Raw genomic sequence first — 22,718 nt, 5'->3', positions numbered from 1 at the left:
ATCAATTAAGTAATAAATATATTCGATGATAAAGAAGTTTTGCTGCAAGCTCATTTTAAATTGTAACATTACGAGTTCCAGACGTTTTGCTAAATAGGCATTTAGCATTCATGTCTAAGTGGTCACAACGACATAATACAATCCAGACGTTTCAGCTATATTGTCGTTTAGCGATAAGGTAAATTTGATAGTGACCCGAAACAACGAAATTTCTTGGAATAATTATTGACAAATTTTGAAATTCTACTTGTGTGAAAGGCTAGAAAAGTTTGTTTTTGCATTAAGGAAATTAAGCAGAACCTCATCTAGAGATTTAGCACTAACTGCTTATCACGGGCACGCGGCACGTGCCATCTCTCTACTTAGCTACGGCTTGATTATTTGGGGCAATTACGTAGATGTGTATGATGCATTTTTACTACAAAAAAAATGTGTACGAGCCGTTTGTAACACACTACTTAGAGCCATGTAGACCTTTATTTAAAGAAATAAAAGTATTGCCACTTGTTTGTTTAGAACATCCTGAATTTTTTGAAAAGTAAAGTACATTATATCCTAGATCTACCAGAAATAAAGACAAACTATTCTTACCGTATTCTAGAGTAAAGCTTCATAAAAACATTTCGTTCTGTATGGCTATTCAAATTTATAACCAGCTGCCTAAATCGATCTTAGAATGTCCTACAGATCGCTTTAAGAAATCACTTACGGAATGACTACTAGACAAATGTTTTTTCACCATACCAACTGGTAAAGGCTTACTTTGCTATTCGAAAACAGATAGCAAAATTGCATTTTATCCATAAGATAGCAAAGTAATTTCATACAATTTTTAACTTGATGTCTTAGCTGGCCGGTAGAATTTACCTATAAATAATGATTTTGAATCAATAACATTGATTAGATTGATAGATTTGATTTAGTATTATGTTTTATAGTCAGTTTTTTGTTCGTGTTGGTGTGGTGAAAAATTTTGTGTTTCACTCGGTGGCAAAGTTTGTTTAACCTTCGTGCCTTGAAACCCTCGCAACGCTCAAGATTCCACATTTTGAACCACTCGCTACGCTCGCGGTTCAATATTGGAAATTTGGAATCTTTCGCTTGCTCGGACATCAATATTGACACGTGCGGTTAAACAACAACTTTGCCCCTTGTAAAACAAATAACTATTACTCCGTAAAAGAATATTTAAGTTGCCAAGATCTCAAATTATTGTAAATCTTGAAATTAAGTAATTTATCTATGCCTTGTAATTTGTGGCAACCTGGCAACCAACGGGTGGCTGTTTTTGCCCGTAGGTCATCCGGCATACGTTAAACGTGTCCTGCCCAATCCCATTTGAGCTTGGCGGCAGTGTTAGCTACGTCTGTAATCCCAGTTTTGGAGCGTAGTATTATATTTTTTTTTAATGCGATCGCTTAACTTCACGTTCAGAATACTACGCTCCATGGCTCGCTGACAAACCTTGAGTTTGGATTTTTGAATCTTTGTCAAAGACCAAGTCTGTGCTCCGTAGGTAAGGATGGGGAGAATACACAATATACACATGTCCATGAGTTTTCTTTTAAGTGATATGGGTAGGTTCCTTTCATATGTTCCTTCATGGAACAAAAGCTCCTCCAGGCATTCTCGGTCCGTCTTGCGACTTCTTTGTCTTGCCGTTCCTGGAAGGAGACTATTTGGCCCAGGTAAATATACTCATGGACATATAAGGGGTAGACCACGTCAGAGATGGCGGGACGAACTCGACTGGTGGGAGACTTCCGAGGATACGGATACGTGGAAGAGTAAGAGGGAGGCCTTTGCCCAGCAGTGGGACAATGTGGGCTAATAATAATAATAATAAGCCTCCAGTCACAGTCATGTCACAGTTTCGTTTTCTTTCAACCTCTTATTTGCCAAGAGTGGCACTGAAGCTTTAGTAGTTTCATGTGTTCTGCCTACCCCTTTATGGGATACAGGCGTGATTGTATGTATGTATGTATGTAAGCCCCCAGTGCAGCTTGTGGCGAGCTGAATGGGAAGTGGCGTCCCTTGGGTCCCATGCCCCCGAGAGTCGGTTAGGCCCCTCCCTCCGGCTTGCCTTCACTGGCCGGCTTGAGTGAACACTGAGCAGGGGCCGCAGGACTCTCACCTCTGGCTTGCCTTAACCGGCCGTCCAGAGTGGGATGCCAGAGCTATATGCTTGCAGGGTGGAAGTGAAATATGCATAAGACGCGAGTTAGCACAGTGGCTGTTTCGTACAGACTGGGTAGAAAGCGGCGCACACCTCTCCACACCCTGAGCCGCTCACGCTATGTTGTCCCCTTGTCGCTCCGTGCGAGCGCCCGTTTTCGGGGACCCATATAGTGAGTTGGCGAGTCACCGCCTGCCTATTTTTTCGAGTTTTTAAAACATATGATCAAGGCAGGTGCCATAGACCTTTCCATAGACCGGTCACTAGCACACTAACATCTCAACCCAATAGCCCAGTATAATGCGTAAGTGCGCGTGTGTGCGTGAGAATTGACAGTCATGTTATTGGCAGTGCATTTAATTTAATTTAATTACGAAATAATGTTTAAACCCGTTAAAATAACTCTAATTAGTGTATAAAACTTACGAGAAGATACAAGCGTCATGGTGATGAAGTTTTAGGCGTTATGGTGAGTTCTAATTGTGTATTTAGATCAAAACAAAGCCTAAAATTATAACGGTACTTCCAAAAATAACACTCACACATTCACTTTTAAAATAAAAGGATTAGTTAGTTAAATATCTAGTAAAAACTGCGGTATTTACCGGCTGAGTTTGACGGCTTTTGACGACTGACACTGACAGCTACAAACTGACGTTGAAGTGTCACATGAACGAGGTACGTTCAGAAACAATAAGATATTAAAAGAGCGACGGACGACTTCACACCGTCCTCAACAAAGGCAGTGTTCCAAATCATCACACATTATTATTTTTTTTAGATCAGTTTTTTGTAATTACTTTTGTTGTTCAACTTAATAAAAATGACCACTAGAAGGCAGTATCTACTAGAGAGTCTATCTAAGACCCAAGATGAGCTCAAAAGTCAACAAGCTTTATGTGATAGACTACTAGAAGAGCGAGAGAAAAATAAGGCTGAAATTAAGACCATTGTGTCACGTAACTCGCTATTAAAGCGCTAACTAAACGAGCTGTCTAATCAACTAGCGGAGACTGAAGAACAAAGAAATTCTCTGCAGGTCTTGGTGGACGGCTTTCGAGAATGTCAATCAGTGCACGAGACCGCTCTCGAAAAAATCTCTTGCCTTCAGATACAGCTTGGAGAAGCCCAAGATGAAATTCATATTTTAAAACAAGACAAAGGGCAAGATGATCTAATATACACACTGTCCGAGGAACTGTCATCTTTGTCATCCTCTTCCGACTCTTGTAATAGTTTCCACTACGATATTAAAAAACTAGTGAAGAGGCATTCGAAGACAACAAACAAAATTAAGCAAAGATCTCAAATTAAGCACTGTATGAGGATTTGTAGAAAATATATTAGATCAAAGAAGGAGTCTTTGAAGATGACTGATAAACTATTAAATCAGAGAGCTGAGCTCGAAACTCTAAGTTCAAAATTAAGCTCTGCTAACAAAGAGATACAGGAGCTTTCCACTGCTACGTTAGAACTTACTTTGCTAAGCAAACATAACCGAGAATTGACAGAGTCGCTTATATATAGTTTTTTAACTGCGGCTGAGCCCTCGCCGCCCTCGGCTGAGCCCTCGCCGCTCTCGGCTGAGCCCTCGCCGCCCTCGGCTGAGCCCTCGCCGCCCTCGGCTGAGCCCTCGCCGCCCTCGGCTGAGCCCTCGCCGCCCTCGGCTGAGCCCTCGCCGCCCTCGGCTGAGCCCTCGCCGCCCTCGGCTGAGCCCTCGCCGAGCGCGCCGACACCAAATATAGTCATGTATTGTGATGAGATCGGTAAAAACATTGGCACACTTCTTCACAGATATTGTGGGGAGCAAAGAATTATTAGCACCTGCATGCCACGTAATAACTTTGAGAATATTTTAAATCATATGACGAGAGACAATAACATCCATTCTAATACGACATTGATTATATTTATAGGAAACGTAGATAAAATTAATAAAAATGACATAATTAGATATCATGACATTCTAAATGGCCTCAAAATAAAACAAATTGTATTGTTCTCTTTCCCTTACTGCCAGCAGTTGTCACGAGCGGAAAATGAACTTAGACATAAGTTAAACTTACAAATGTACAATCTCTGTGCGTATAATAAAAACATCCATATTATTGACACTAACAGGTACGTTAGACATTTTTACACTTTGAACAGAGGTAAATGTTACCTCAAATATTACTGTAGAAAACAGATAGCTAAGTCGCTATCATACTTTTTTGATGTATCAACAAAAAACTTGGTTTGTAAGCATATTAATCTCCAACAGACAAGCACAAACCTTGTGAGGGTACAAACTAATTTAAATTAAACCATGTGACAACAGTAGACTTTAGTGCTGGCAACTTGCCTAATATAGGGAACTCTCACAACAAAAAGAATTGTAATCTTGTAAGTAGCTTAAACTTGGTCCATCAAAATATTCAAAGCATAAGAAGTAAGGATTTGCAGATTGATCTATTCTTAAACTGTAAAAATATTGATATATTATGTATTACCGAACACTGGCTAAGATCTAACGAAGCAATGTTTAATTTTAAGAACCATCAGCTTGGTAGTATATTTAGTAGAATTAAATCGGTATATGGTGGGACTATGATAATATTGATAATCATAAACAACCAGTTAAAGTTCAAAGAACGTAAAGATATTGTGTCCTTATCTGTCGAAAGAGTTGTTGAACTAGCCGCTGTGGAATTCGAACAATTCATTGTTATATGTGTTTTTCTACTCCCGTGTTGTTATTCGTCATTTACCGTGTCGTGCATAGATCGTTAAAACCCTACATAAAAGATGCCCGCCCCCGCCCGGCGCCCCGCGCACCCACGCATACGATATAGCTCTTAAAGCATTGTCAGGGGCGGCTCACTCCGCGATCCTATCGCCGCGCTACAAGTACATGCTGGCGGCCGCGAGTTCGCGGCCTAATCAGGGGTGGCGCGCGTTCTCATAGAACGCACGTTCGCACTTTCTATTGTTACTTTACGTCGCGAGTTTTTTTAAAGTTTTATATGCGATGTCCACGTGTGAATGGCTAAAAATACTTAGTTAAATAGACATCATGAATAAAATAGGACAACCTTACACAGATTTACTATTGATTAAGTCCCACGGAAAAGTTCAATAAGGCTTGTGATGTTGGGACTTACACAAAAATATATAAATACTGTATATATACCCAGAAAGTACCCAAGACTGGAATATAATAGTATAACATTTTATCTGAGTAATAATTGGTTTTAATAGGCAACCCTATCGTCCGACGCTGCGCACGTGCGGCTCGTTTCTTTGTTAGGATTTTGTAGGCATTTAAAAGGCGGCATTTCGTGAACATCAAAGCAGTGGGTCTTCTGTACTTGTACTATTATATATTCTGTGGCATTGTGAGGATGCCTTTAAGGGATATAGCGGGCCGCGGGGCGCCGGCCAGGGGCGGGCGGCGGCGCGGGGGAGTGCGAGCGACAGGGTGAGTGCAGAAACATTGCAGAGGACAAGGTCAAAATACTTGTAGGAAACAGTGCGAATTTCACGAAAGTTATTCTAGAAAACTATTCAAAAGTAAGTGCATGGTCGTAGAAAAAGTATTGTATGCAACGGTGTTTAACTGAGTCAAAAAATAGTCGTGGCGTCTTAATAACAATTTTCGGCTTCGCCTCAAATTGTTACCCACGCCACTCGTCTTTTTTGACCTCCTTTAAACGCCTGTTGCATAAAATACTATTATAGGCCACCTTTGGCCAGTTATGAAATATTTCAAAAGCAAATGGAAATAGCATTAGAAAAAATATCACACGTTAATAAACAAATAATCGTTTGTGGAGACTTCAATGTCAATGTTCTGGAAACCTCCACCTTGAGTGTCAGCTTAATAAGTCTTTTTAGATCTTTCGGATTGAATTATATCTTTAAGGAGCCTACAAGAGTCACAGCTACCAGCGCAACCTGTATTGATAACATTTTTACTAATATTGTTCCTATTGGTAAGAATGTGATCAATGCTCTGGAATCAGATCACCTGGGTCAATTGATGACTTTTGAGTGCGCAAGGGATGTAAGTCCTCCAATGAAGAAAATTACGTTTGTACCAGTAACTTTCGAACGTTTGGAAAGAATGAGGAATAGCCTCCCCCTTCAGTTGCCTTTTTTGCCTGTTGAATTAGGTCCAACTAATATGTACAATACATTTTTCAAATGTTTCATGAAAGAGTACAATAAAATATTCACAAGTAAGTCGGTGGTAATTAGCTGTACAAATAATTTTAGTGAATGGGCTACTGCAGAATTACACAATCAAAGAAAAAAATTGTATGAACTTTACGAGGAACGGCGCTATAGAACGGATGATGCATTTAAAGAATACGTAAAAAAGTTTTCTAAAAGTTTTAAACAAGAATGCCATAGGGGGCTAAAAGCAATTATCTAAGCAGTAGGATAAAAGATAGTTCCAACGTAATTAAGACCACATGGAAAATAATAAATGAAGAGACAGGTCGGAAAAAAAGTACAAGTAACACATACCAGTTAAACGTAGATGGGAAATTGTTAGAATCTAGCACAGATGTCGCCACTGAATTTGAAACTTTCTTTACAAACATACCAGTTACCACGACTAAGAATCTTAACTCATCAAGTTCTTCTGCGGCCACAATGTTAGAAAATAACTTGCCGAAATGTTTAATTGAATTTAGGTTTAAACATGTTACTGTGCTAGATGTACTTAAGGCATTTCAGGCCATCAATGTTAAAAAAACTGTTGATCTTTGGGGGGTTTCTATTCATCTCATTAAATCACTAATCGAATTACTGGTACCTCACCTAGTACTCATATTCAACAATTGCGTCGACTCTGGCGAGTTTCCACACCTCATGAAACAGAGTAAAATTATTCCTATATTTAAGACAGGTATTACCACTGACCCCACCAACTATCGGCCCATTTCAGTTCTGCCTACACTAAGTAAAATTTTTGAAAAATTAATATTGTCACAATTATTAAATCACTTTCACAGCAACAATCTGATGCACAATAAACAGTTTGGGTTCACTCGGGGCAGATCGACCACTGACGCAGGGGTGGAATTAGTTAAAAATATCTTCGATGCCTGGGAGGAGTCACAGGATGCCATAGGCATTTTTTGTGACTTATCCAAGGCGTTCGACTGCGTAAGTCACGAAACACTCGTCAGGAAACTTTATTTTTATGGAGTTAGAGGGAAAGCGCTGGATCTGTTAAAATCTTATTTGTATAGGAGAATCCAAAGAGTAGATGTCAATGGAGAACGGTCCTCTGGGTCACTAGTTACCATGGGAGTACCCCAGGGTTCTATATTGGGACCCTTCCTGTTCCTCATTTATATAAATGACTTACCTCACTTAGTTAAGGATCACCATGACATAATACTGTTTGCTGATGATACCTCTCTCATCTTTAAAGTCACGTAAACGTCACGAAGATGCCAATGATCATGTAAACAGTGCTTTATCTAATATAGTAAAATGGTTCAATGCCAATAACCTATTGTTAAATGAAAGGAAAACTAAATATGTAAGGTTCGTGACTACTAATGTCAAAACTACACCAACAATTGTCACCATCAATGATGAGGAACTGGAGTTAACCAGCAGTACAGTATTCCTAGGCCTAACTTTGGATGCCAAGCTGCAATGGGGTTTGCACATAAATATTCTTGCAAACAAACTCAGTTCTGCAGCGTTTGCAGTATCTAAAATTCGCCACCTAACAGATGAAAAGACAGCAAGATTGGTATACTTTGCCTACTTTCACAGTATCATGTCATATGGCATCTTGCTCTGGGGTAGCGCTGCTGACGTCAGTAGATTAATGTGTAAGGCTTATTATAGCACTAAGGATTATATTAATGACAAAACCGCCTGGGACTGAGTTGACTTGCGCACTCTAAATACTAGCTAATACCGTTTATATAATATTTAGTTGCCATATTATACTGTTGTATTGTATTATTTACTAATATAATTTCGTATAACTGTAATATAATTATTATTGTAATACTTATCTGTAATTCTTAAGCTGTAATTGTTAATATTTTGTATGACATGTCAAAAGTGCTTATTTAATTAAGCCTACTTGAATAAATATTTGAAATTGAAAATTGAAATAATTTGTTTCTTTTCATTGCAATAGTTTTACACTAACCGGGGCTTGTCCTTGGGTGCATTCTATAGTGCGGACAGGGACAATCGCCGGCTAGTGTCACATTACTTTAAATTAAACTGTCTTAAAGGGCCTCTGCGCTGTTGGCTTCAGCCTCACGCACGCCTCCCAAAAGTCCGGGACCCCATGGTCCCGAGAATTGGAAAAGACAAACAATAATAATAATAAGCCCGCGGGGGCAGCTTGTGGTGAGCTGACGGTGAGTGGCGACACCGCGGACCCCTATTCCAGAGGGCACTTCCATCTAGCCCTCGCCTCTGTGCTTGCCTTAACCGGCTGACCAGAGTGGATTCGCAAGAGCGGGACCTATGCTCCAGGTTGGAAGTGTAAAATGTCATAACGCCGGCGGCTTGCTGAATGGAACACCAGGAACCAAGCTACCGCAGATTCACCTCTCGACAACCTTTTAGCCATTCTCAAGTGTTGCTCTGTTGTCGCACCGTGCGTGCGGCCGTTTTGCGGGGCCCACTCAATGAGTTGGCGAGTCACCGCCTGCCTTTTACAATTGTGAGACTAATTGTCACGGCAGGTGTCCGATAGTCTCCTACCATAGCCCTTTAACCAGTTCATCCAACTAATAACTCATGACCTTAGCTCCCATCGCAGCTAGAGATGGGTAACTACCCAGGTAAATACCCGACGGTGGGTATTTACCGGGTAAATACCCGATATTTACCTACCCGCGGGTAAATACGCGGGTATTTTCATTTTTCTTCCAAATTTGACGTTTTAAATGGTGTTTTGGGCTAAAATAGATTAATTTAAGTCAGTCTTTTTAATTGTACACATAATGTTTATTCAAATTGAGAACGAATAGGTTGCTATGAGAAAAAATGTGATTTTAGTGTATCTTTCCAACTATAAAAATGGTGTAATATCATTCTCTGACATACGGAAATAATTTAAAATGCTTTTAATATAAATTATAAGTCTGATAAATTAAAACTGTAAATGAAAATATGTGCATAAAAATATTTTAAAAATCTCTTTTTGAAGCTCATAACTCATACATAGTATGTTTTATGACAAAAATGTATATAAACTTTTTTGTAGGAAATAGTGTCTACTTTAGTTCGTATATACAAAACTTTTCGATATTCATGATAGTTTCCATGAAATATGAAAAAAATACATTTTACCCCCCCTAACCCCACCATAACCCCCTCCAACCAGTACTAGGAAGTTTATCTTTATCGTATAAATACGACTATTTAATGCAATCTAAAAAGCACACGTAAAACATATTCTTTAAATTATTTTAAAAATATACATTAAAACTTCTGTAATCTTTATTGTATATTTGACTGAACAGTTTCGTTTTGAATTGTGTATAATAATTACAACCACTAACTTAGTATTTATCTCCATTTTAACACAAATCAGCATGTGCAACATGAAATGAATCTACCCGTCAATTTGGGTAGATACGGGTAAATACCGGGTAGATAGGTATTTACCGGGTAAATACCTGGGTGGGTAGATTGGGTATTTACCCACGACCCATCTCTAATCGCAGCACAAAAGTGCTGCACTGCAATAGTATTTTATATACAATCGTGATATAATACAAAGCTTTTCAGTCGAGTGCCATGTTTAGGCCACGAAGCTTGCTGTGTGGCCTAATAGTACGGTACGAGAGTGAAAAGCTTAATTATTGGGTTGGCACAAAAGTAATGACACACTCTACAAAACTCTATACATTTCCTTTCTTAAGTTAATTGTTTTCGATAATATTCTAGTATGTTGTAGAACATTCTAGGTACTTCTAATGCGAGGGTATATAAAGCCGCCCTCGTGATTGGTTTAGTTAGATTGAAATAAAATGGACGAGCGACAAGTTCGAACACTTTACTTATACGAGTACTTGTTAGGCCACAGTGCGCGGGCTGCGGCTGACAATATCAACACTGCATTGGGCGCTGGAAGTACAAGCCATGCCACGGTGTCCAGATGGTTTGACCGTTTTAAATCAGGAGACAGGAGCCTTGAAAGTCAGTCACGCTCAGGGCGACCACCTGCATTCAATGATGACGATTTACGCCGCGAACTACAGTCGAATCCTGATGCTACTACTCGTGAATTAGCGGAAGCACTTAACTGCAATCGAAAAGTTTTGGCTCGATGGGTACCGCACATCCTTACCGACGCCAGTCGTGCAGTCCGTGTCGCCATCTGTCAATCACTGTTGCTGCGACCCCGACATAAAGAGTTTTTGACTGATCTGGTTACGGGAGATGAATCATGGATTTATTATGAGAACGATACACGTCGTGCTTTTTGGCTGCCTCGAGAAGAAACGCCACCAACTCAACCGAAGCTGAGTCAAAAGAACCGCTTAAAAGTTTTGCTTTGTTGTTTCTGGGACTCGCAAGGCATGCTGTTTCATGAACTATTACACAATGAAACTGTAAACGCTAACAAATATTCAACACAGCTCACCGAACTATCTTCTGCTATCAAGAAAAAACGACGAAGACGAGCCACTGTAATTTTACTACATGATAACGCTCGACCTCATGTCATGTCGCATCTACCGTTCGCCAACAGCTGCAGAACTTGGGCTGGGAGACGATACCCCACCCACCTTATTCTCCAGACCTCGCACCATCAGACTTTCATTTGTTTAGAGCCCTGAAACGACATTTGCGGGGTAAACAATTCAATGATATCCATGATGTACAGGTGGAGTTGAACAACTTTTTCGAGGCACAGCCATCAGAGTTCTGGGTGAAAGGCATGCAAACTTTGCCGGATCGTTGGCAAGAAGTCATAGATGCTAATGGTGATTACATCATCGACTAAGCTTTTTGTATTGTAATAATAATAAAAAATATAAAACGTAAACCAAGTGTCTCATTACTTTTGTGCCAACCTAATATATCACAATTGTATACAATACTTTTTCTATGAGTCATCATCTTCATCATCAATGGACGAAAAATATCATCATTCAAGTTAAAATTAATGTTAAGAGGGCATTCAACGAAAACGTCGTAATAATGTAAAATTGATAGTTTTAGTCGGCAAAATGCTACACTTTCCGTCATCTAAAAGACTTATTAAGTTCAGGATTCGATTAGGACATCTTCTTAACTTACATGTTCTGAGACTGGATTTTTAAAAACTAACTCACTTAATTAATTATGATTTTTTTTCTGGCGCATGTTTAGGAAAACCCGCGAAAAGTGCTGACTTAGTCCGTCTAATTTGTAAAATTTGGATAGTTTTGAATGCTTCAAGTGGTAAATTTGTATTATGTATATCCTGTACTACAATCTTCTGAGACTACTTCTTTGTTATAAGGCTTTAGAATAGAGTAAATGAGGATATGATGAATCCAATTTGTTTCAGAAATCACCTCAGAATAAGTGTCAATTTCTTCGAAAACTTACGTGTTTTTGAAGTAGTTTTAATATAGAAATAATCTGCAACGCTTACTCAAACAGATTTTATGCAAACGTTTTCTATTAATTGCAATTTAATATTTTTGACGATTTTTTAAAAATGCCTCCTTATTACCGGTTACGCGCGCTTGCGATGTCAGTACCGCGGCAGAGCTTGTAGGGGCAGGACGTATGTTAGTCCGCTCCGCACGCGGCTCGACGATCGCGAAGTTATTTTGTCATTGTGTGCGGCACCCGCCGTGTCCAAAACCGCACTTGTGTGCGTGTTTGGCTGTACTGTTGCATGTATACTGCGACCGAAAACTTTGATCCTTGGGTTGACGACTTTGGTAACTAACTAATTAACTTGACTAATATTTTTAGTAAGTATTATTTATTATTGAATATCATTTTAGGTTACTGACTCGTCTCAACAAAATCTTTGACAATAGATGGTACTCAGGATCTGATGATGAAGTCAGATGGTAGTCATGAGTTCTCATCAATCAGGTCTTGAAACCATTTCGTGTTTGGGCTCGTTTGATTCGCCTCAACAAGATCTTTGACAAGAGGTGATGGTACCCAGGATCTGATGATGAAGCCGGAAGGTAGTCATGAGTTCTTATCAACCAGGTCTTGAAACCATTTCGTGTTTGGGCTAGTTTGATTTGCCTCAACAAGATCTTTGACAAGAGGTGATGGTACCCAGGATCTGATGATGAAGCCGGAAGGTAGTCATGAGTTCTCATCAACCAGGTCTTGAAACCATTTCGTGTTTGGGCTCGTTTGGTTCGTCTCAACAAGATCTTTGACAAGAAATGGTACCCAGGATCTGATGATGAAGTTGGAAGTTAGTCAAGAGAATTCATCAACCAGGTCTTGAAACCACTCCGTGTTTGGGCTCGTTTGGTTCGTCTCAACAAGATCTTTGACAAGAGATGGTACCCAGGATCTGATGGTGAAGCCGAAAGGTAGTCAAGAGTATTCAACAACCAGGTCTTGAAACTCTTCTGTGTTTGGGCTCGTTTGATTCGTCTCAACAAGATCTTTGACAAGAGATGGTACCCAGGATCTGATGATGAAGCTGGAAGGTAGTCAAGAGTATTCCACGACCAGGTCTTGAAACCACTTCGTGTTTGGGTTCGTTTGATTCGTCTCAACAAGATCTTTGACAAGAGATGGTAATCACTCTTTTATACTCTGGCGCATGTGTCTCAGTGTGTCAACAGTCAACTAAAGCAGGTAGGCGTAGCGTAGAGTTGTATTTCCTTACAAAAAACTAATACATAGATGTGGACCTTCCTGTGCTCCATGCAATTAAAACAACATAATATTTAAAAACCGGCCGAGAGCGTGTCGGGCCACGCTCAGTGTAGGCACTGAGCGTGACACGCTCTCGGCCGGTTTTTAAAGCCGCGTTGGTAAATAGCCGCTCGGCTCTTTCGTAGTTTTCCATATTTTTCAAAAACTACAGAACCTATCAAGTTCAAAACAGTTTTCCTAGAAAGTTTATAAAGTTCTACTTTTGTGATTTTTAAATATTTTTTAAATATATGGTTAAAAAGTTAGAGGGGGGGGGACACACTTTTTTTTCTTTAAGGAGCGATTATTCGCGAAAATATTAATATTATCAAAAAACGATTTCAGTAATTCATTTTTAAATACCTATCCAACAATAAATCATACGTTAGGGTTGAAATGAAAAACAAAATCACTCCCTACTTTACGTGTAGGGGGGGTACCCTAATAAAACATTTTTTCCACTTTTTATTTTTGCACTTTGTCGGCGTGACTAGGGTTTGCAAGATCCGTCGATTTTTCGGATCCGGATATTTCGGATCTTAAGATTTGCCGGATCCGGATATCCATCCATGTTGAAAAGGTCACTTTTTATAGGGGTTTCGTCTAATCAAAGCTGCTGTTACCGAAATAAAATAATTTAAACTCACAAAACGACATAAATATAGTCTATTATTGGTTCATTAACTCTTTAGATGAACTTTTAACATACAATTGTATATATGTCGTTTAACTTCAAACTCGCGTAAATCGATTCGGTTTTAAGGATGATTATACAACCAAGTTTATTTTTAAGTTTAAAATGTGGTAATATGCTGAGTGGGCTCCCAATTTAACATCTAGATTGTGTTGTATTTATCTTTGTTATATTTGTCCAAACGCATGAATTAGAAATTGTATAAGTAGGTAATATGTAGACTAGTATATAAGTAAGTACCTCATAAGTACTAACATTATGCGCCCTACCCGGGTGTCATGTACTGACTACCTCAAACTAACACCTTCTGTAATGCATATGACTTTAATGTTAAATAAATGAAATGAAATGAAAACTGATGTTAAATAAAAAATATTCTATTCTATTCTAAAAAAGCAGAATGGATAGTTTGAAGTTAAGCGACACAATTAATGTCACTCCCATTGTACAGGTACAGCATATAACAATAAACAGTAGGCCAATATTTTTATTTAACATACATAAGCTACTGCAGAGTAATTAAGCAGTTGTTCACTAATACCTCTGTTTTACTGGGGAGTCTATCCGTAACCAGTAACCACAACCAATAAATACATCCATGCGAAATTGCAGTTGTAGGAAAAAAATAAAATAATATAATTTTATTGCGTTAAACGTATTATACGTGTAAAATATGTTACACATATTTAGTTATCGTGTACCATTTTCAATTGTTTTTCTGAACTTATGTGCAAAAGTCATTTGATATTTGCCAGTCGCATTTCAGTGAAGCTCTAAGGCTGGCAGCGCACCTCCAATCCTTCTGGTGTTTTGGGTGTCCATAGGCGGGAGTGATCGCTTACCATCAGGCGACCTGTCTGCTAGTTTGCCTCCCATCTTATTAGATACAAAAAAAATTGGATCTGGACTCAGCTTATAAAATTACTTATATAATTATATCAATTACTTCCATGATCTCTAATTCATCATTGAGCTTAAAAACATCCGTGGCAATCGTTTCTGCTTTATAGAAAATTATTTAATTAAATATTTATCGTTATTCCTGCGGGATGCATCCAGTTAGAAACGAAAGCAGTTTTAAAAACAATGGTTTACTGTTCATTTTATTTAGTTTGTTAACATATAGTTTTATGGGTTCATCGCATGGCGTAATGCGTAATGTACCAAACCTAACCTAGTTTGATATTCTGGAGTATTTGAATTAAATAAATGTGAATAAACATTTTAGGCGACAAAATGCAGGAAATAATTCATAAATTTCATTCAAAAATTCTTTCTGGCGTGAATAGATACCCATATTTAACGGATCCGTATTATCCGTTTTATCCGGATCCTATGAGACCTCGGATCCGGATCTCAAATTCAACGGATATCCGGATAATTCGGATATCCGGATCTCAAACCCTAGGCGTGACTGATATACATATTGGTACCAAATTTCAGCTCTCTAGTTCTAACAGTCACTGAGATTATCCGCGGACGGACGGACGGACGGAGGGATAGACAGACAGACATGGCGAAACTATAAGGGTTCCTAGTTGACTACGAAACCCTAAAAACACATTTTAAATATAAAAAAAAAACTACTTAAAATTAAAGAAAACCGATCTTAGTTCCATTATATACAGAGTGGGGCCTGTAACAAAGGCGAAGAATTGAACTGTAGGCTATTCTCCTTATACTGATCAACATTTATTCAGTGACTTTTAAAAATTATGAAGTCCTTAAATTTTTAATTTTTCATACAAAATAAATATTAGCTTCAATGTACGCCATTATTGTTGTCATTGACGTTGTCTGTCACACTTTAGACTTAACAGAATTCGCAATACATTACCTCTTAGAAAAAACTTTCAAGGGTGATAAAAATCAAAATACAAGTTATTTTTAAAAGTCGCCGAACAAATGTTGATCAGTATAAGGAGAATAGCCTAGAGTTCAATTCTTCGCCTTTGTTACAGGCCCCACTCTGTATATGTACCTAGAAAACATCATCATCTTCCTTGCGTTATCCCGGCATTTGCCACGGCTCATGGGAGCCTGCGGTCCACTTTGACAACTAATCCCAAGATTTGGCGTAGGCACTAGTTTTTACGAAAGCGACTGCCAACTGACCTTTCAACCCAAAGGGTAAACTAGACCTTATTGGAATAAGTCCGGTTTCCTCACGATGTTTTCCTTCACCGAAAAGAACCTAGAAAACATATCATATACAAAATGAAATAAAACTAAGAAAACGGATTATATTCATTATACGCGATACACAGACCAACCCCTATAGACATCTGTTACAAGACGACTCGCGGTCGCCAGCCTTCCTAGTATTTGCACTGATATAAGCGCGGGCGCTCGCCGTGCCCGATCAGTATCGACCAAGTAACAGATCCGAAAGCAGCGCGTGTTTTTCGCACAAAAAAATTGGAAAAGGGTATTTTGATGCCTTAAAGATGTCCACCTGTAGTGTGAAATGGTGTGGAAAGGTAACAAGAAGCTCAAATTTAAAAACAGACGGCATTACATTCCACAAATAAGTCATATTTATAATTTATTCAGAGCCGGCATAGGTCAACTTACATTGGCCACTTACGCGTCAGTAGAGGGACAGTCATACTTCTGTCCCTTTTCATCTGGCGCGACTGCCCGCCGTCCTTGAAACGGCCAATCACAGCGCGCTTAACACATTCCCCGCCCGCTCCTCGCACCCCAAACACTGGTGACTCGTATCGCGAACCAAATATACAAGACTGCCACTCTATAGGAGGTTCTCTGTGACGCGATATAATCTGATTCCATAATTTTTTTTTTATTTTTTTATTTTTTATTTCATGAGTAAGTATCGCGGTGACAGAAGACAATATTATATACACAATTTATTATATTTTAAAGTTTTTTAATTTATTTCTTCCAAGGCTACACACGTTTTAATAAAAAAAACTGTGATAAGTTTAATAATTAAACTAAAAGGTCAAGTGTTTATGCACGAAATCATGTATGCAAATATGTAATATATATGGTGGTGTTTTTACGCAAGTATCAATAATGGTTAGTCCGCAACGCTACTGACGGCGTGGCGGTACCGACCATGAATGCTATCCCTTTCGCTCTAGCCGCACGTAAGGTTGGTTCGAAGAGGATCGCACGCTATGTCTGTACCGCAGGCTACAATCGTTATGCTTCTGGTTATAGTGTGCGTCTGCACACAGGCGCACGCCAGCGCCGCCGGCGTCGAAATGCGAGCAAGCAGATTTTTTGAAAGCGCTCTTAATGGCGTCGTTCACCGTTGTATCAACATCGAATTACCTACTTGGCAACTAATTGTTTGTAATAACCGTCTGTGATTGGTCGATAACGCGATAGATTAAAAAAAATGTGTTTCAGATGCAGAAAAAATTGCCAGGTATCGCAAATTAGTATAGAACTTGTATGAAGTTCTATTTTTCATTTTTTTTTCAGTTAACTAAAGTAAAGTGTAATGAAATATTATAGTTGACTAAGTGTCAAAGACTATCCAACACTGAAAAGTCAGCACTTATAGTTTAGTCTGTGGTGTCCTAATTGACAGATTAAACTCGACGAGTAGAAAATAGTCTTTGCACCTGGCGGGGACCATCTCCGGTTGTATCATATTGTGCGCTCGGGGATGGTATCCGCCACGTGTATCCCTTGCCTTTAGATTAAAATGTCTAAAAACCGGCCAAGAGCGTGTCGGGCCACGCTCAGTGTAGGGTTCCGTAGTTTTCCGTATTTTTCTCAAAAACTACTGAACCTATCAAGTTCAAAATAATTTTCCTAGAAAGTCTTTATGATGTTCTACTTTTCAGATTTTTTTCATATTTTTTAAACATATGGTTCAAAAGTTAGAGCGGGGGGGACGCACTTTTTTTTTCCTTTAGGAGCGATTATTTCCGAAAATATTAATATTATCAAAAAACAATCTTAGTAAATAGTTATTCATTTTTAAATACCTATCCAACAATATATCACACGTTGGGGTTGGAATGAATAAAAATATCATCCCCCACTTTACATGTAGGGGGGTACCCTAATAAAACATTTTTTTCCATTTTTTATTTTTGCACTTTGTTGGCGTGATTGATATACATATTGGTACCAAATTTCAACTTTCTAGTGCTAACGGTTACTGAGATTATCCGCGGACGGACGGACGGACGGACGGACGGACGGACAGATAGACATGGCGAAACTATAAGCCACATATGCTAGGCCACATATGCTGTTGGCTTCGGCCCCACGCATGCCTCCCAAAGGTCCGGGACCGGGACCCCATGGTCCCGAGATATGGAAAAGACAGACAAATAATAATAATAATCTATGCCTTGACATCTTAGCTGTGTAATTTATAAAATGTAATAATTTGACTCAATCTTTGTGTATATTTGTAATGAATTATTGCATATATTGACATTATATTGTACATACTTGTAAATAAATGTTAATTATTGCATGCCTCGCTTTGCTTGGTAGAACATAAGAACTGCTTTTCAATGTTATCATCTTATGTAATCTCACTATGTTCTTGCAATAAACTATTGACTATTAATTTATAATGGACATTAATGGAGTGCTTCTCTAATTTAACTTCTTCTCTTGTCTTTAATGCCGCATATTTTCTATCAAAATGACTTCAGTCATTGTTTATATTATAGATAAGGTACAGCGCGAAATCTCGACTGGGGGGCAATTGTAGCTGTTCAATTTTTTCCATTATTACACTATGATGTTGAGTTCTACATGTATCCACTCAACGCGCCTACCATATGAACTTGTAAAACCGGTGGACACTCTATTTAAGACGATACGGTAGGGGTCAATTCTCCATATAGTTGGGGCGTTCATTGCAAAACCTAAAATTTTTTGACCAAAGCATGAAACTTGGCGCAGTTGTTCCTTATATCAAAATAAGCCGATTAAGATCGGGAGCCTTCGGGAGCCTCCCCCTGGGGCCCGGGAGGGGGGGGGGGGGGGTCAAAGTACCGCTTCACCCGGCTTGGTTTGAAAAATTATAACTTACCCCGTTTAGTTAATAGGTCATGTTTGGTATCGTTTTCGAGTAAATCAATAACATAAGAATTCATTTTTGGTACTAAAATTATAATTTAATGGTAAATAAAATATAAAAAAAATTAAAAACTTTGAAATTTTCATCCATGATTTACAAATTCAAGTCATCATAAATGACAAAATGTTTGCTTTTTCTATAAATAAAAAATATGATATGAAAGCCTATTTAATATAGATTATAAAAAATAAAACTTTTATCCACCTTTACTAACATTAAGTTCCATAAAAAAATTACTTTAAGACGCGCGGCGTCGGGACGCCGCGAAAGTAATTTTAAAATGCCTTTATTATAAAAACTCTATTAGACCCCGTTTAGCTATTAGATCATGTTTGATATCGTTTTTGAGTAAATTAATAACAAAGAATTTATTTTTGGTACTAAAATTATAATTTAATGGTAAATAAATAAATAAAAAAAATTATTCATCTATGATTTACAAATTCAAGTGAACAAAAATGTCAGAACTGTTTGCTTTTTCTTTAAATATGATATAAAAGCCTATTTAATATAGATTATAAAAAATATAACTTTTACCCACCTTTACTAACGAGTGACGTTTTTATTTATTCAGCAAATACATATCAAAATAAAGCTTATATTAATATTATATTAATTCTACGTTTGCCCGGGGCATCGTCCCTAGGCTTGCCGCGTTTCCTCGCTGTATGGCTTAGGCTCAGCCGTTGTGCAAGGAAATTGGCCGTGCGTAGGTCACCAGACACCCAGACAAGTTTGGTGGAAACTTCCTTCACAAACTGCTTGGTGTCTGATGACCATGATCCAAATGTTTCAAATGCAATTGCCGCAAATATGTAGTTGTTTAAAAAAAATGCATATTTGCGGCACCTGTTAAACTGGGTGTTTTCAGCAGCAGTCCCTGGTTTCTGGGCCGAGCGTTAGACGTTGGACGGAGCCAAGGTCACGCCCCACGCCTAGGGTCGTCCCAGAAACCAAGGCACAAGCGAGCAACCATCAGGCCGCTTTCCGTCTACTGCTGACAAGCCGACAGGTTCGAGGGTTGTCGGTATATTCGCTGTGCCGAGAGCCTTGCGGATTAAATCGTTAAGTGCAGCGTGTCAGAAAATTCGGCCAGCACTAGACTGGCAGTGGAGTCCGTGGTGTCCTAATGCGTCGGCATTAAGGGTGTGGTTGGCAGGTCTTTAGCCCCAGTCTTAGAAAAATGGCAGTATATGATGAAGTAAGGCAGCCTCGGAAGGAGGTATGTTCTCCAATTGTCGATCTTTTCTAGTAAAGGGGTACTTCCGGCACTCATTCACCGTTGCGTAAGGACCCTTGATCTGAAACAATATGTGCATTGTCATTTTATTTAAACAGATTCTACAACTATCAAATTACAACATTTTGGCGGATCACGTACCTAACCTTCAGTATTACACACTTACCTATCATATAAAATAATTACAAACTTTAGTAGAATCTGATTTGCCTATCTATTTTGCTCCATCTCGTAATAGTTTGAAGCCTTGGGTGGCCATGTTTCTCCCTTGTTGATCGTTTCAAGCTGCGTTTATCGTACCTATCCCATACTATGTCTAATCTAGAAACGTTTTCCTTTGGCTTTGAAGCATGGCACGCATTTAGCTAGGCCACCTAAGGTGTCAAACTATTATTAAGACTATTATTAAGATGGAGCAATATCAGGGGTAAATCAGATTCTACTAAAGTTTGTAATTATTTTGTATGATAGGTAAGTGGGTAATACTGAAGGTTACGTGATCCACCAAATAGTAATTTGATAGTTGTACAATCTAGAATGATAATGCACATATTGTTTCAGACCAAGTCGTTGCGCAACGGTGAATGAGTGGTCGAAGTACCTACCTCTTTAGGTACCAGAAAAGATCGACAATTGGAGAACATACCTCCTTCAGGGGCTGCCTTGCATCAGCATATACTGCGCACAGTGTACCAACGTACGAAGCTACAAGTTACAATGGTCAACTGGTTGTCAATGTCTAATATGACAAGTTGGAAAGAGACTTCCGCTTGTAACTTGTAACTTTCAGTTTTGAGAAATAGGCCTCAGGGCGTTCTTGTTTGGAGTCCGTCCGTGAAATTTGCGAAGTCCGTCTTCTTGGGGATGAAAGGAAGAAGGAGACGAATGGGTACCATCACACTGGTCAGACAACACTGAAGTGGCCAGTATATACTTAGATTCTAAGCCTTAGAACTTACAAGATGTAAATGTAAAGCAGGTTGCAAAAACCGATGCAACTGCAAGAGGGTAGAGCCCTCTTTATGCAGTTGCATATGTACCCAGCTATGTCTCTGTGTAGGGAATTGTCTTGAAGCACAAGATCTGTAGTTAGTGGGTATCATTTAATTTATATTAGTCACACACATAATATCATCAAAGTAAAAAATTGACATTTATATACATTTCTTTCAGGATTCACTACAATGAATAAATAACAGGTACAGTCGGTCTTTAGAGCGTGTGGTCCGACCCGAGTGTTGCCGTTGTCGACACCGGAGTCAATAATAACGAATCTTTTTCTATTTATGCATTAACACACCTCTGACACTGGCGATCAAATACGCACACAGTCTAAGCTCGCGTAGGTGAACGCGTACTATCCTTTGTGAGTGAGATATGACAAGTCGACTGTTCGCGTTTTTGACGGGCGGCACTTTCAGCGGGGAGCGGGAGTGGCCATACTGTACGATAGTACTCTTTATTATATTGTGGCATTTGTAAAGCCTCATAATGTTTTTACAGCAAGTAGATTAAAAAAAATCACAAAAAACATATTTGTTGTTTTGATTTTTAAATTGCTAAACATTCTTTTATTTTTTACAAGAAATTAATTTCCCATTCTTTTTTTTTTACCCGAAATTAATAAAATACCTTTTCGCTAATTGGGGTCTGATAGAGTTTTTTAAATAAAGGCATTACGTTTGCGGCGTCCCAACGAAGTTTTTTTTATGGAACTTAAAGTTAGTAAAGGTAGGTAAAAATTATATTTTATGTAGTCTATTCTAAATAAGATTTAATATCATATTTTTATATATATATAGAAAAAGCAAACCGTTTGACATTTATGGTGACTTGAATTTGTAAATCACAGAAGAAAATTTCAAAATGTTCATGTTTTTTTAATTTAATTTAACATTAAATGGTCATTTTAGTACCAAAACTAAATTCTACGTTATTTATTTACTCGAAAACGATACTAAACATGACCTAAAAGCTAAACGGGTTCTAATGGAGTTTTTTTAAAATAAAGGCATTTTAAAATTACGCTCGCGGCGTCCCGACGACGCGCGGCTTAAAGTTTTTTTTATGAAACTTAACGTTAGTAAAGGTGGGTAAAAGTTTCATTTTTTATAATCTATATTAAATAGGCTCTTTTTATTTAAAGAAAAAGCAAACAGTTTGACATTTATGATGACTTGAATTTGTAAATTTTAGATGAAAATTTCAAACTTTTCATTTATTTTATTTTATTTACCATTAAATTATAATTTTAGTATCAAAAATGAATTCTACGTTATTGATTTACTCGAAAACGATACCAAACATGACCTATGAACTAAACGGGGTATCTTAGAATTTTTCAAAGCAAGCCGGGTGAAGCGGTACTTTGACCCCCCCTCCTGAGCCCCAGGGGGGAGGCTCCCGAAGGCTCCCGATCTTAATCGGCTTATTTTGATATAAGGAACAACTGTGCCAAGTTTCATGCTTTGGTCAAGAAAAAAAAGGTTTGGCCTCTTTTTGTCGATAAACGCTTCTAATAATACAAACGCTCTCGACTATTTCCTCCCTGGTTTTTGAAGATAGAGCAATGATTTTTTTTCAACACAGATTGTTATTATTTTTATCTGTGTCGGACCGTTTTGATTTTTTTGATATTCTGTTTTTTAAAGATTCT

General features: G+C 38.4%; 1 protein-coding gene across 3 annotated transcripts in view; it reads right to left on the bottom strand.

Moving 5' to 3' along the window:
* Positions 1 to 22,718, bottom strand: part of LOC125241845 (maternal protein pumilio-like) — a 566,882-nt gene that overhangs the window by 525,132 nt on the left and 19,032 nt on the right. The window lies entirely within an intron of this gene.

The sequence above is a fragment of the Leguminivora glycinivorella genome, chromosome Z (genome assembly GCF_023078275.1).
Source record: "Leguminivora glycinivorella isolate SPB_JAAS2020 chromosome Z, LegGlyc_1.1, whole genome shotgun sequence".
Classification (NCBI taxonomy): Eukaryota; Metazoa; Arthropoda; class Insecta; order Lepidoptera; family Tortricidae; genus Leguminivora; species Leguminivora glycinivorella.
Note: the sequence above shows the minus strand (reverse complement) of the source record. Positions and strands in the feature narration are given on the sequence as shown.